We start from the raw sequence: 15350 nt of genomic DNA, 5'->3' as shown, positions 1-15350 counted from the left end.
TATTATAGAAGTTACTATGGACTTCTATCTCCTCTATTTACAGGAAACTGGCAATTAATATTTTACAAGTATGTTCAAGCAACAAAATATTTGTTCAACTCTAACTGGACATGAAGGCTGTATATAAAATATGATATAAGGAAAAAAAGTACTTTCAACACTTACCATAGATTGGGCTGGGCCTAGCGCACGAAAGCCTGGCACGGCCTACCAACTAGTAGGCCTGGCCCATGAAAGCCCGACCCGGCCCACGAGGCCCATGGGCCAGAGTAAAATTATTTATAATATGATTAAAATATTTATGTTGACTCAGACCATAAGAGAACGACTTCAAACTATAAGCTTTAATAAGAATGGCACAATTGAATGTTATAACTAGTTGAACTTCTGTAACTACATTTTTAAAAGACCAGGACAAATTGTGTTTTTTTTGTGGATGGCATCAACAATAGCACCCTAATCAATATAAAATTTCCACCTATCCAACTACAAAAATTCTGATAGTGATGAAACTAATAGATAATAAATAAATATATGTCATGAACGTGACTTGGCATGGAAAAGGTTTTCACGTGACATATGGTTATGAGTCACAGGTATGTTATTGTTTTACGCATATGACCCATTCGGGTTATAGGATTTGTTATGTGTGGGATTTGTGATGCTTTCGCACATGGCTCAAGTATGAGTCATGGGATGTGCGCCTGGCGAATATGCCTTGCGAGTGTGCCTTGCGGGTAAGCCTTGCGCAGATGATTTATGTTATGCACATGACCTCGTTATGAGGTCATGGGTTTCATGCATATGACTCAGTCGAGTCATATGACTTGTTTATTGTGTTATGATTGGTTTATGAATTTTTGCACATAGCCTCGTTACGAGTTTATGGGTTTTGAGCATGTGATCACTTTGGTCACATGACTAGTTTGTTATGATTTGGTGTTGCACATGTGACCACTTTAGGTCACATGGCTAGGGGCGGGAAGAATACTATATAAGGAGGCCAAGGCGGCTGAGGAATATAGGTTCTTCACACTTTGTTCAAAGTACTTTTCCTACATATTACTTTAACGAATATAAAACATCTTTATGATCTTTATCTTTATTGCACCGTTATTGTTACGCCAAGAAAAGTCCTTCACAAAGACAAGTTAGAGAAAGCTTACGATAGGCGTTCCCACTAGAAGACAAAGGTCTTGTACTATTAGTAATGTAGGCAGAGGCCTAGGGCTATCATAAGACAAAGAAAGAAGAAGACAGAAAAAGAAGTATCGTTCCCCATTGCCAAGAACTAACTATCCAGAAAGGGATCGTTACAATATAACAGAAACTTAATATAAAATTACAGAACAAAAAGATCAATACTTTGTCTACCATTCCTTTGCACTCAATCTAGCAGCTACTCTTCATCAGCAGAAATACCACTTGCATCCAGTGTGTCCTGTGCATCGAATGCTCCAGATGCTCTTAATATAAACTGCCAGTCTGAACAGATCCACACTCACATATTGGATCACCATGTGGCCATCTTATTTCTCATATACTAGGTATGTTTCCACTCACATTACATGACTCCTTTTCATCTAGTATACGCTACCTGTACTTTACTACTCCCAGTGCCTCTAGACTCCAAGTGCTTCTTTCCAAATGCCTTTTAATCATTATCACATTTCTAGTTCATCCTTTTCCTGCTTCCACTAACTACTATTACTATCTCAGGATTAAATATTGTATTTGAAAAATCATGCAAAAATGTTCAGTAGAACCAAAAAAGTTGAAATAGCATTGGAAGAAAGTAAATATTGAACACCAATTATAATGACTTTGAGACAAGTATGAGTAACTCTCCATGTAACAGGAACTCACTATAGGAAGAAGGATCTCAAGGTTGTGACCACACTCAAGTATTCTTTCTGAAAGTAAAGAATAAGACAAATCAACAGTAGAGTGGATAAAACAAAACAGTAAAACTTAATCTTATTAAGCTACACCTTTGTCCAATTAAGTTCAAATTTATGAGAGGTAGTTGATTACCAGAGTAGAGGGAAACTCACAAATATTTAAGTACACTTCATATGCTACCAGTTGCTCCAAATCACTGCTATCAACCAACTCTGCTATACCTTGCATAGTTGAAATTTATTTCCTAATTGGGAAGACCTCAATACCAGAACTTTCTCATAACTTCTTGTGCCTAGAGGTGGGATCAAGCCATTACTTCTTATCTTCCTATTCCTTGGGGACACTTCTCAATTCTTCTCTTTTGAAGTCTACCTCCTTGAGGTCCTGCTTCTTCTCCCAATATCTCTTGATATTAATTTTTATTTCTTTCCTGTTTTTGCTCTAGCTATGCTTATTATTAGTATGGAAAGATCTTCACATGTTCCTTACAATAGTCAGCTGGAAATAAGATTCATGGTATCCAATTTCAATAAATTCCTCCTGCTTCTCTTAGTCATTGGTCTGGTTACTTTAACTGGTGGTGGTCAATTTCGGCTCCTACCTTGTGGCTACACTCTACAGAGGGTAGTATTCTATCGACTAAGTAATGTCATCTCTGGAAGGATAAGGGACTATATGGTAGATACTGGAATACATTTGGGGGTATTGGGTACTGAAGAAGGTAACCTAGTTATGATACAAACACGTTTCCTATAGTTGTTTCACCATTTAGGTCTACCCCTTCTCTCTTCTTACCATGACTCAATTGGCTGATACTCTACTGCCTCTTATCTTGCAATTGGCTAAAACCCTACTGCTCCTCTTCTTAGGTGGTACCTTACTATTACACTTATCCTTTTGAAGCAAAACTGTCTGAGTCACTATGTCTCACTCTTCAGCTCCCTAGGGCCCTAGCCTTGGCTCCCTTCACTCGTTAGTATTGCAGTATCTCATGCTAGGCAGAATCGTTCTCTACCTCCTGCTACCTATGTAGGAGGACTGCCAATTTCCGGTATACCTGTTCCACTAGGGGTTACTTGATGGATTAGCTCTTAGGTGATCAGGACTGCTATGGGCTTTTCTTGTCGGTATTGAGTTAGTTTTATTTGTTGCTTCGGGCCGAGATTTCTTGCAAGAATTTTCCTTCTTGCTTCCTCCTGCATCTCCTTACAGATGATTTGGTCTCCCCAATAGGCTACTGTCGATTTTACCGCCCTCCTCCTCTCTGCTTCCTACAGGTGGTGGTATCCTACTGGCTAAGTGATGTTATCTTTTCCAGACCAAGAGACCACTGGAAAGATGCATGAATACACCTAGGAGTATTAGGAACCCAAGTACCCCATTGAGTTAAGACACAAACCCATTCTCAACAGTTGTTTCAGTATTTGGGTCTATCACTCCTCTCTTATCTCCTTAGTACAATCAGCTTGTATCTTACTACCACCCTACTCCTCCCTCCTGGCTAGTACCCATTTAACTGCCAAATATGATCTTTGCCCTCTGGCTTGTACATTACTGCTGTCTAGCATCCTACTTCCCTTCATTTCTCTCTGTAGGGCCTTGTACCAATAATTCAAGCCACACTTAGAGGATGGCCAGAGTTCCTTTGCACTGACTCGTGGTTACCTGCTTATCTGGGAACCAGTTTTCTTCTTACTTTCTGGCTTTCCCTTAGCCCAACTGCCAACTATATATCTATAGACATATTTCTCCAACTAGTGCTTGGGATTGGCTATTGCATTTCTGAAACTATGTAAATCCAGTCACTTAGTCTATGTAGTTTTGGACTGAGGTCTTTATATTGAGTTTTATTTATTTGGCAATTTTTTTCATGGATTTTGAGAAGTGTCATCTGTTAGTATGGAGGATTTCCTTGGTTTTAGTTTCTTGTATGTGGTTTTCTGGCAGTGTGCACCGCGGGTTACTATACAGGTAAGCTTTTCCTACCTACACACTTAGGCGTAAAGGTTTTTCTTTCTGCTACTGGTGCATTGACAGTAGTGGAGGTTTAGGTCTACATAGCAATAGCTGAAGTGACCCCTCTACTTTAAACATAAATAAAAACAAGATATAAAAAAAAAATGTAAAAAAAAACAGAGAAAAAAATTAAGCTCTCTATCACTACCATACTCAGTCTCTATTACAACTACAGTTAAAGAAAAAACCCATACCATATCTTTGGCTAGGACTCACTCTCATTGGCTGAAAACCTTGTCTCACTATCTCTTCTTTATACCTTGCTTATGGACAAATACCTTTCTCTTCCCACCATGGTCCCTGGCAAGAAGAAAGAACATAGGTTGAGTAGCTGAACCACTCCCCCTCCTCAGTAGACAGAAACTTCACCCATGACCGGGCTCACTATCTTTAGCAGCCAGTTTACCTTATAATACATGATTGAGTCCCCATACCCTCCTGGCCTCTCTACTCAAAAGTGACAGCACAGCCATACCAACTCATCCCTCCTTGTAATTTTAGACTTTTACAAATAAGGAACACCACCTGATACCAAGTACTTCCTACCTCTTTTTATTACAGTGGTGGTAACCTGGATTTTTAGGAACAAGACACCCAATTCCACCTCATCATCTTCTCGGAGATGCAGCAACATGTACATGATGACTATAGGAAACAGTTTATGGGCTTCAAAAGCAATTCAACAGCCTTACAAATGTACTGAAAATCTATAAAGATATTGCTTTTTCAATGCAATCTTCTGTGAATGCACTCACAACTAAGCCTGCCTTGGCAGCCCCACAACCAGCACAAAATTGATTTTGTACTTACAGAATCGACTTGTACAAAATTTTCTTTTTTCATAATATTAATATTTGTACCACGTACAATTTGCTTGCAAGACCATTAACACATACAAGCAGCTTGCATAAGCCAAAATTGACCATCTGCTGGGATCTAGGTGGTTTGTAATAACAGTTCTTGTAAAAAATACTGTGATAATAAGACTCTTATTATGAGATTTAGCTTAGTACCAGTCTTTGAAGATGGGAAGTGGTAGATTCATGGCTTAAAAGTTTATTTGTTGCTTACATAATCCTCTTGTGCACTGATCAATTTTCAAGATGTCAATGCTTGTACAGAGTACAAGTTGTTTTTAAAATAACAAATATGTGCAAAAAGCCTATTTAGGACTTGGCTTCCTACCTTCTCCTGACCCCTCTCTTGACTGTTCAGACCATACAAACATACCTTCCATCAACACACGTACTATACCTTTTGTTCTTTTTCTACCTAAAAGCCAGCTATAGAGCTCTGCACAGTCTCTCACTTGGACTTAGTATATTTCCTAAATAATTCTCCTCTCTTCCCTTCAATTTCTTTTTTTTGTATCCCATTTAGTTCGCTTCAAGGCTAACACAATTTCCTAACAGATGGACTTTGTCTAAAGAAATTGGCCTCTTCCCTCCAACCTTCATGATCCTTGTGACTCTCCAAACAGCTCAAGTCTCTCCACTAACTAAAACCACTCTACTCCCATCCTTGGTATATTTCCCAATCAATTCCCTTCTTTTCTCCTCCATTTTCTTTTTCCTTTTATTTAATTTTGTTCAGTCCAACGCTAACACAATTGTCTAGAGTACAGACTTTATCTTAAAAAAATATACCACCTCCCTCCAACCCTCATGATCTTCACAACCCTCTCTCGCTCAAGAGACTCCACAAATTACACTTACTCCATGCTCATACCTTGTATATTCTCCAATCAAATCTTTTTTCTTTTCCCTAACAGTGTTTCTTTGTATTAAATTTTACCTCTTCGAAGCTAATACAATTTTCTATCAGACTATTTTTGCCTTAAAAAAATTGAACAACTGCCTTCAACCTTCACCAACCTCATAACCATTTCTTATATGGAGTCTTACCGTTGGTATTACCTATATGACAGGATTTTTCCGAATGACTAGATTATGAGTCATTGGTGTGGTGCATATGACTCACTAGAGCTATTCAACTTGTTTATAATATGTTTTGTTATGTTTTGTACATGACTTGATCATGAGTTATGAGTCTCATGCATATCTCTTACTTGAGTCTTATGACTTATTTACATTATTATCTATTATGTTTCCCACATAACTCAATTGTAAGTCATGGGTCTCATGTATATGACTTACTTGAGTCAAATGACTTATTTATATTATGACTCATTATGTTTTCCACATGACTAAGTTATCAGTAATGGGTTTCCCTGATACGACTCACTTGAGGTGTATTACTTATTTCTGAGCATTTCACAGGACTAATAGTTATAAGGCATCAGGATCAGGATTAGTAAGAGCACTATATAAAAAGGTAAGTACTGTTGAGAAGGATTGGCTCTTCATGCTTAGTTTTAATTGATCTCTTTACTTATTACTTTATATGAATAAAACAGCTTTACACTCTTTATCCTTAATATCTCTTACAAGCCTGAGGGCAATATCTCCATACTTTAAAACAGTAGGAGTTATCCAGGCAAGTGTTGATAACATAGGCCAAAAGGCCTAAAAGCTATCAAAGAATGAAGATATATATATATATATATATCTCCAAGAACAGATATCATTACCTATTGCTATTTAGTAGCAGGAACTTAAGAGCATTATATTACAAAGGGTGACAGAAATGACATCCAATAATAAGTAAACATGATCAATACAAACCCTCATTGTCACGAATGTTGCTTGGCAAGGAAAAGGTGTTCACGTGACACATGGTTATGAGTCACAGGTATGTTATTGTTTCACACATACGACTCAGTTGAGTCATACAATTTGTTATATGTGGGATTTGTGATGCTTTCGCAGATGGCTCAAATATGAGTCATGGGACGTGCGCCTGACGAGTATGCCTTGCAAGTGTGCCTTGTGGGTATGCCTTACCAATATGATTTATGTTTTGCACAGGACCTTGTTATGAGGTCATGGGTTTCATGCATATGACTCAGTCGAGTCATGTGACTTGTTTATTGTGTTATGATTAGTTTATGAGTTTTTGCATATGACCTCACTATGAGGTCATGGGTTTTGAGCGTGTGATCACCTTGGTCACAGGACTAGTTTGTTATGATTTGGTTTTGCATATGTGACCACTTTGGATCACATGACTATGGGCGGGAAGAACACTATATAAGAAGGCCAATGTGGCCGAGGAGGATAGGCTCTTCACGCTTTGTTCTAAGTACTTTTCCTCGTCCTTGCCGTTACTTCGCCTCAAATGTTTCTTTCGCACCCATCATGGGCCTTAAAGCATTCAATTCTGAGGGAGATATCTGAGTTCGCTCAGTAGTTCCTGGTGTCTTTGGTGTTGAGGTTGGTTAGGCATTGCGTGGTAGATTACTTGTTTACTTCTGGTTTCGTTGCCTGATGGTTTCTCACAATGCTGTCACTTTGAGCTCTTCATCACGTTTGCTTACTAGCTCCTTTCGGTAAAATGTCTTCCGCTTCCTGTCTATCGTCTACTTTCAGGTTTCCCATTTGATTGGGTTGGATTGAACTTTGTGTTTGGGGGATCACCCGTGTCTTTCTTCGGGCCAGCTCATATTTCTTGTTAGGTTTTAACAGAGTCCTTAGTACTCACAATACAAAACACCCTTGGGCTAGACTGATGACCTTCCCAAGTATCCACTCATCGTACCGGCTGCATTATTCCTCTGGTGGCAGGGCGGTGCCCACCCTGCCCCTCCTAGTTACGTTTTTGTTTCTATGGTCGGAGTCTTATGATGTTATTTATCACCCTTCTCTTGGAGTTTTGTCCTGGAGGCATATACAGTGGTTTAGTCAGGTGTCTCCTCCTTGCTTTAGTGGGGATGACTTTGACGCTGAAAAATCTTACCCCCTAGTATGGCTTTACATTACTGCCTGAGGTGGTATGGACGTTTGGATGCCAGACACTCATGTTGTCTGTGCATTTGTGTAGTTTGGTTGCAGTCAGTGGTTGGCGGCTTCACCCGTTTCAAGTGGGGCCTACCTTCTGTTTGTCTACTCCTGTTCGCTTGCTCTCCCCCTTGTCACGTTGGTTGGGGATGCCTCTTGCCCATCGTTTGGTCTGTGCTTGTTGCCGGACCTGTGGGGCTGGCTTCGGCTAGCTCTGCCTAATCTTTCCCTGTTTGGTTAGATGTCGGTTCAGCTGGATTGGATGGTGTGGCTCACGCTGGTGCCTTCAGGTATTGGTGCTGCCTCCTGTGTGGCTCCCAGCCGTGGCTGGCGGGCCCCCTTTGGCTGCAAGGTACTGGGAGATGGGGCTCTGGTGGTGTGGTCAAGATTAGTGGCTGCCTGATGGGGCTAGGTCTGGGCTGTTGTATGGCTATCGGATGGCTGACCTGTCTGAGGAGCTAGGAGGGCTGGATGGGCTCTGTGGCGTCAGGCGTGTGGGGCTTGGGGTGGTCTGATTAGGGGGGTAGAGGCACTTGTGAGTACTGGTTGGGCTTGTGTCATGTTGGGTAAGGGCTAATTAAGTGTTTCCAGTTCGGCTTGGGCTGTGGAGTCAGGTTGCTGAGTGCTGTAAGCTCCTTGATGGACCGGCTAGCTGATGGCCACCTGTGCGGATAGTGGGTTGCGACTACCGGGTTGGACTTGTTTGGGTCTTGTGTGCTGGACTTTGTAGGGTTTGTTTAGTTTCTTTGGTTTGGCTATGGGTTTGGCAGGAGGAGGCATGGCACTACGGGTGGGAGACAGGCCCCACTGACCATTTCTGGTCTGTTACTACCTCTATGTATTTTTTTTGTTTATAATGTTTGGTTTGGGAGACAGGCAGCGGGTACAGGTCATCCTCACTGGTACGCTCTCCAGAGGCAACCAGTAAAGTTAGTTCATAGAGTCGACGGCCTGGCATGCGGATGCGAGAGGTTAACATGTTGGTTGCCTCCTTCCTACCATTGTGTGGCTGGTAGGTTTAGTTTGTATTTGTTTGGTTTTCTACTATGGTAGAGGTTTTGCGGGACAGTTTTTGGACTGGGTCGTAGTGATTTTATGTTTGTTGGATGAGGAACCTGGTTGGGTCAGTCTTTTGCTCAGCTTTGGCTATGCTTAGTGCTGGTTGGCTTTATACCAGAGGGGCTACGGACTTGGACTAGGGTGGGAGGTGGGTTATTTGATGGTCTTGTAATTAGTTCTCGTACGGGCATGACTTGAGGATGGCAGGTACAGGGCTGTAGACTTAGTTAGCTTAAGATTAGTGGTATACCGGTTAGCAGTATTCCTGTACCAGTGGGGGCTCCTCGTATGCCAGTGTTGGTAGTATGAGTTTAAATAAAATTAGATTGAATTCTAAGTACTATTCCTACTGATTACTTTAATGAATATCAAACACCTTTACATCTTTATCTATATTGCAATATTATCGTTACACCAATAGAGGTTCTTTACAAAGAAGAGTTAGAGAAAGCTTACAATAGGCGTTCCCGATAGAAGATAAAGGTCTTGTACTATCGGTAATGTAGGCAGAGGCCTAGTGCTATCGTAAGACTAAGGAAAGAAACAGAAGAAGAAGAGAACTATCGTTCCCCATCACCAAGCACTAACTATTTGAGCAGGGATCGTTACACTCTTAATGATAGTAAAACTATGATAGAGATCTAGATTGCAATAAAAATGAAATAGACCTTGGAGATTTCGAATATTTGAGCTACTTCCGTGAGGTAGAATCTGACACAGGAATAAGAGTAGTATGTCCTGTTCCACCAATATCGGAAGAAAGGTCTTCATAAGGCCAAGTGCCAGTGGGAATGCCAAGGCCTGATAAAATGTCAGGATTACTACCACCTACAGCACCTGCAGCACGGAGAGATATAGAAATTTCCCCTATATCAATGCTAGCCATTTTCGTTAGAGTCATAGTAGCATAAGAATAAGTAATCTTGATCAGTACAATGTCACTACCAAACATCAAGGCACCTCCTAGGTATGGAGAGATGAGGAACAAACTATATAATTTCATGGTCTAATTAGACAACTAGTTCTAAGCAGTATCCTGGATAATTGGAGATAATCATGAAAATATCTAATACACAAGTACCTTACTTGATGGAACAGCTTTAGTCTAGATTAGGCCATATACTGAAGGAACAATTCCAAATCCTGGAGGAAATTGTGCACTATTCTGAGCTGAATGTGTAAGACAATTTAAGAATTTTAAGGGAGAACAAAAGGCAGGGAATAACCTCAAAATGATCAAGCAAGAAAATCATAATGTTACATGTAGTAGTACAATTTCAGACTGCTCATAAGTGGTGCCAACATTGATGCAATGTCAACGGGAAGAGGGTTTACCAGTGAATTCAACAAGACATACTGGGACATGATGTTGTATACAAAAAAGAGAATGACTACTGTAAACGAGTTAGCTGTTTGGGCTATGGAAAAGAAAACCAGGCAAAACTATCTGAAGTGGTTGTAATGTACGTAGCACAACATGAGAGTAATAAAACAATTACCCCCAATACCAAGAAACCAAAATAGAACCTTTTGGGAAAAAGGACAAGAAAACAGAGGAGGACCTATGAATGTGGATGCCACTGGGAAACTATTGAGGTTGAACCTCACAGGAGAGGAATATGACAGAAGGAGGAAGAAAAACTTATTCCTCTAGTACGAAATATTGGGACATGGTATAAAGGATTACAGAAGACCAGGATCAACACAAAATAATATAAGAAAAAGAAATACTCCGAGCCCGACTCAAGGATTGTCGCAGTTCCCAAAAAAGACTAATTTAAGAGAGGTATAAATTAATGAAGGAGAATAATAAGCAGAAAAAGATGATGGTCCCTAGCATTAGATGGTCTCAAGGACAAGGAGAGGATAAATCCTATCAGGTTATTGAACACATATGCAGCGCGGTAAAAAGAACTATTATATATACATGGAGAACAAATAATAGTGAAAACAAAACCAGACGTGAACAAACAAGAACCTATCGAAATTTACACCATGGTAGATTGAGGAGTAATAGAAGACTTAATTGATAAAGAGATATGCGAAATACACGAAATCATAACAAAAAACATGTTCAAGCAAAGAACAATTTAACTCTTAGAGGGGTATTCTAAGAAAAGGCAGGATGTTACCCATATCATACAAGTATCTAAGAAAATTGGAATCCATAAGGAAGTGAAAACCTTCCAAGTAATAAACCTCAAGAGCCACAAGATTGTGCTAGGGATGCTTAGGCTAAGGTAGCACAACCAGGGTATGAACTGGTCAGAAGATAAGGTCATATTTGCAAGTGACTTCCATATGATAATATGTCTACGGAATTCACTAGTAGTATACAGTATCCCAGAAGGCAAGTAAGCCAAAGAAAGCCTATGCACCAAGTACAAGGAAATGTGTAACAGGTCTCCATCTTGGAAAATAGATCCTAAGGGTACAACTATATCAAGATGAATTCTTCTAGGAATAAATATAATAAAATTTCAAAGTCACAGTAGTAGAGTTTGAAGAAACAAAAGGGTAAAACTTGATATTGTTAAGCTACAGCTTTACTCAATTAAGTCCTGATCTTGTGAGGTAGTGGATTGCCAGAGTAGAGTAGAACTTACATATACTTAAGTAGATTTCATATACTGCCACTTGCTGTCAATCACTATTCTGTATTTGTAAGTACCTAACTCTCTTGGGCTGTCTAGTTAACCTACACAGATTGGACCAAAGTCTCTCTGTAGCGAACTAATCTACATGGTGGTTTGCTAACATCCATCCCACAGAAGTGTTGTAACTACTGCATCAACAATACAACATTAGTTAGTAGTAAAAACTCATCTTATCGCGGACATGTCAGTGGCAAGCTCTCATGTCCAAGCAGATGCAATTGCAAATATGAAACACTCTACCCATATACTCTTAGTCTTGTACAAGCATCTACAACTCTTAAACATCTATCTGGTTCTACTCTTTTCATATCATTCCAGCTGAGTGCTATATAATTCTCCCGATAGACCCCTTCTGAGGTTGACTGCCAATAGGTGCTACACACAGCTAACCCTGCTAGAAGCAGGTCTCTTCATAATCTCAGACTAGTTACTTAAAGTCCTTAACCATTCTCTAATACTATTTCACATGTGTAGCAACCAACTTTGATTAACTAGACTAGAGGCTTCCAGTAATCTTACAAATTTCCTCTAATTTTCAAAGTCATATGACTTGATCAGTTCTGGTCAGTTTTACATGAAGGCACCTAGAGGCCATTCACGTGGTTCTCCTCTACCACTTCAGGACGCTCCGGATGGCCTCTAGCTGATTGGATAGCATCAGCATATGTAGTATTACCGCAGCTTCTCCACTTGTAAATCTTGACTAGACTTACAGAAACTCTTCAGGCTGTAGGCCATGATACTAGAAACATATATTAGGGCCGGAGGGCGGTGATAGCCACCATATCTCCAAGGTAGAGCTTATTTGGAGCTAAACTGGTTTTGCCGGAGTGATCCACACAACCTGAGATTTGAAAATCCAATGTAGTTACACTTGACAAATACTCTGGTATGGTGTGAGGTGACAAGAACGTGTACCAACGGTGTTTCAAAATGTGACGCATTACTTAATCAGGGTTAGGGGTACTCCATCTAAATTATTGTAGTAGGATAGTAGAAAGGTCAGATTTAGGGCTCAACCGATGATATTTTGTATGATACTATATGTTTTAATTCCTACATTAATTCTCCTATGTTAGAGTAATATAATCACAAAGTTCAAGTCTTCTTTAAAACTTCTCCTTACTTTTGATCCTGGAGTCAACAATTTTAATACAATGAGCCCCTCACGTCCAAGCCAACAGGATTCCAGAAATCCAAACACCCTTCGAACTAGAGCAAGACGAGCCAGATTGAGACAAAGTCAAGCTGAGGTTTGTTGTTGAATTCTTTTTTTCCCTTGCTAGAAATGCTAATTTGTAAAATTATTAGGCAGAAAATAGACAGCCAAAGGCTATAATACCAAGTGCACTCCATATGCACAAACTCCGACAACGACGGGCCATCAATCATGCTCCAGCAGCAGTAGTGCCTTGCCCAATAGTTCCTGGTCCACTTGTATCTGAGTTGGATAGCCCTTCAGCAAATGTAGAGCTTGAGTCTCAATTTTCTGCTTAGTTAAAGCTAGATTATCAAGCATGGCCTCGATGTCGCATGTTTCACAATCAGGCCTGCCCTCGACGGTTGAAGATTCTACAAGATTCCTATCAGGCAATATTGAAAAAGGTTTCCCAACGGTACAGCAAATCCAAGAATAGACCTTCTGGTTTCTCATTCTTATGGCACTATCAAGTGTGTCTGTTTTTAAAGCTACAAGTAAAGCAAGAACAGGCAGTACTAAAGGGCCCTGATTTGTTTACAGAAGTGTTACCTCAATTGCGATCAAGCAAGAAGCTTGCTAAGAGAGTGGCAGATGGAGGAAGATGGGAAAGAAGAATTGTGGAGCGGATTATGCGACATGAGATATTATGGGTTACAAAGCGCCAGATCCCAGAGCCAAGGCAAGGAAGACATCAAAAGGTTATCTCGTTACTGGATGATGCAGAGACTATACTGGCAGTCTGTGAATATATTTTGAAAGCTGGCGATAGTAAGTTCATAGATCCCTTTCTTGACTACTAATCAATAAGACAGAATTAATATAAAGTATTTTATAGAAATCACCTCTCACCGTCTGGCCAATGCGATTGTAATCCACTGGCGAACCCTGGAACCCAGTGATGATGAAGACATTTCAAATCAATCAATGGAGAATGTTGTTCATGATGTAGAAAAGGCAATAAATTCCACCACGGCTGCAAGATAGATGCGCAAACTTGGTTTTAAATACAAAGAGTATCGGAAGGGAATTTACAATGATGGCCATGAGTGCCAGGATGTGAAAGACTATCGCAACAATATTTTTCTGCCCCGTATGGCACTCTTAAAGGAGCAGTTTCTGCACTGGGATGAAAATCTGAATGAGATTCCTAATCCTCTTCACCTGTCGGAGGAAGTACAGCCTCTAATACTTGTCACTCAAGATGAGTGCACCTTCAGCTCAAATGATGGCAAATACTATATTTGGATCCATCCAGCACACAAACCATTGCGGAAAAAAGGACGAGGCCAGGGTCTGCATGTTTCGGACTTTCTGACACCAATTGGACGACTTGGTAAAGAAAATGCTTGTTTCATCATGGAGTGTGGAGCGGATGACTGGTGGAATGGTGACAAATTACTAAACCAGATTGTGGAAAAAGCAATTCCCGCCTTTGAAGCACAATTTCCTGGCTATAAGGCTCTATTTGCATTTGATAATGCACACTTGCACTTAAAGTATGCCAATGATGCACTACAGGTTTCAGAAATGAACTTGGAGCCAAGTGGGAAAAATGCTAAAGTTATGCATAACACTTATGTTGTTGATCCTAGTCATCCAAACAGTGGATTTCTGCAGTCAATGGTTCTACCAAATTGAATTCCAAAGGGTCTTAAGCTTGTGCTTACTGAACGTGGCCTGTGGCCACGAAATCAACTACACTTTCGAACACAATACTCAATTCTATCCAGTACAGGAAAGTGCAGAATCCTCAATTCTCGCTATTTGCAAGGTGGAAGCTGTTATGCTTGTGCCCTCCTAGCAGCACAACCAGACTTTCAAAGTCAGAAAAGTCAAGTGGAGTAGGTCATTCTAGACACAGGACATGAGGTCATATTTTATCCAGCATTTCATTGTGAACTCAATTTTATTGAGTATTTCTGGGGGGAAGCCAAGCGGTATATCCATGAGAATTGTGAGTATGATTTCAAATCCTTAAAATACCTTGTACCAGAAGCTTTAGCAGGTGTTTCAGGACCATTAATTTGGAAATACTGGGCATGTACAGAGAGGATCATGGAGGCATATAGATCAAATACTATTTATGGATCACAGGAGTATGAAGTACTTGTACATAGAAAGTATGCCTCACATCGTCGTGTTAGTGGCAACCTGTGGTCAAACTGTAATTGGAAAGGTTCTTCAAGTTACTCAAAAACAATATCTTCAGTACTGTAATTACATAAACTTACAATATTGTATATTCTCTATGTGCTTTCCTCTTTAAAAACAATGATTAATTGAACTGAAAATATTAATACATTCTATATTATTATATTGTTAATACTTATCACAATCTGAGTCAGAATTTATGATTAGGTTCCCCTTACCCTGATTACATCAGGCATCACATTTTGAACCATCGTTAGTACACATTTTTGTCCCCTCACACCATAAGTGTAGAAGAGCTTGCATAAATCCAACACTTTAACATTGAACCATGAGTAGAGTAGGGTGAAGCCTACCTCAGGAACATGTACGGGTATACAAGGGCAGTCTCTATTAAGAATATGGGGATCCAATACCTAGAAACTACCTGGTACTACTCTTTTGAGTCGTTTGAGAGGCTCATATTGCACT

Source organism: Tuber melanosporum, assembly GCF_000151645.1.
Source record: "Tuber melanosporum whole genome shotgun sequence assembly, scaffold_9, strain Mel28".
Taxonomy (NCBI): domain Eukaryota; kingdom Fungi; phylum Ascomycota; class Pezizomycetes; order Pezizales; family Tuberaceae; genus Tuber; species Tuber melanosporum.
This window is presented reverse-complemented; position numbering follows the sequence as displayed.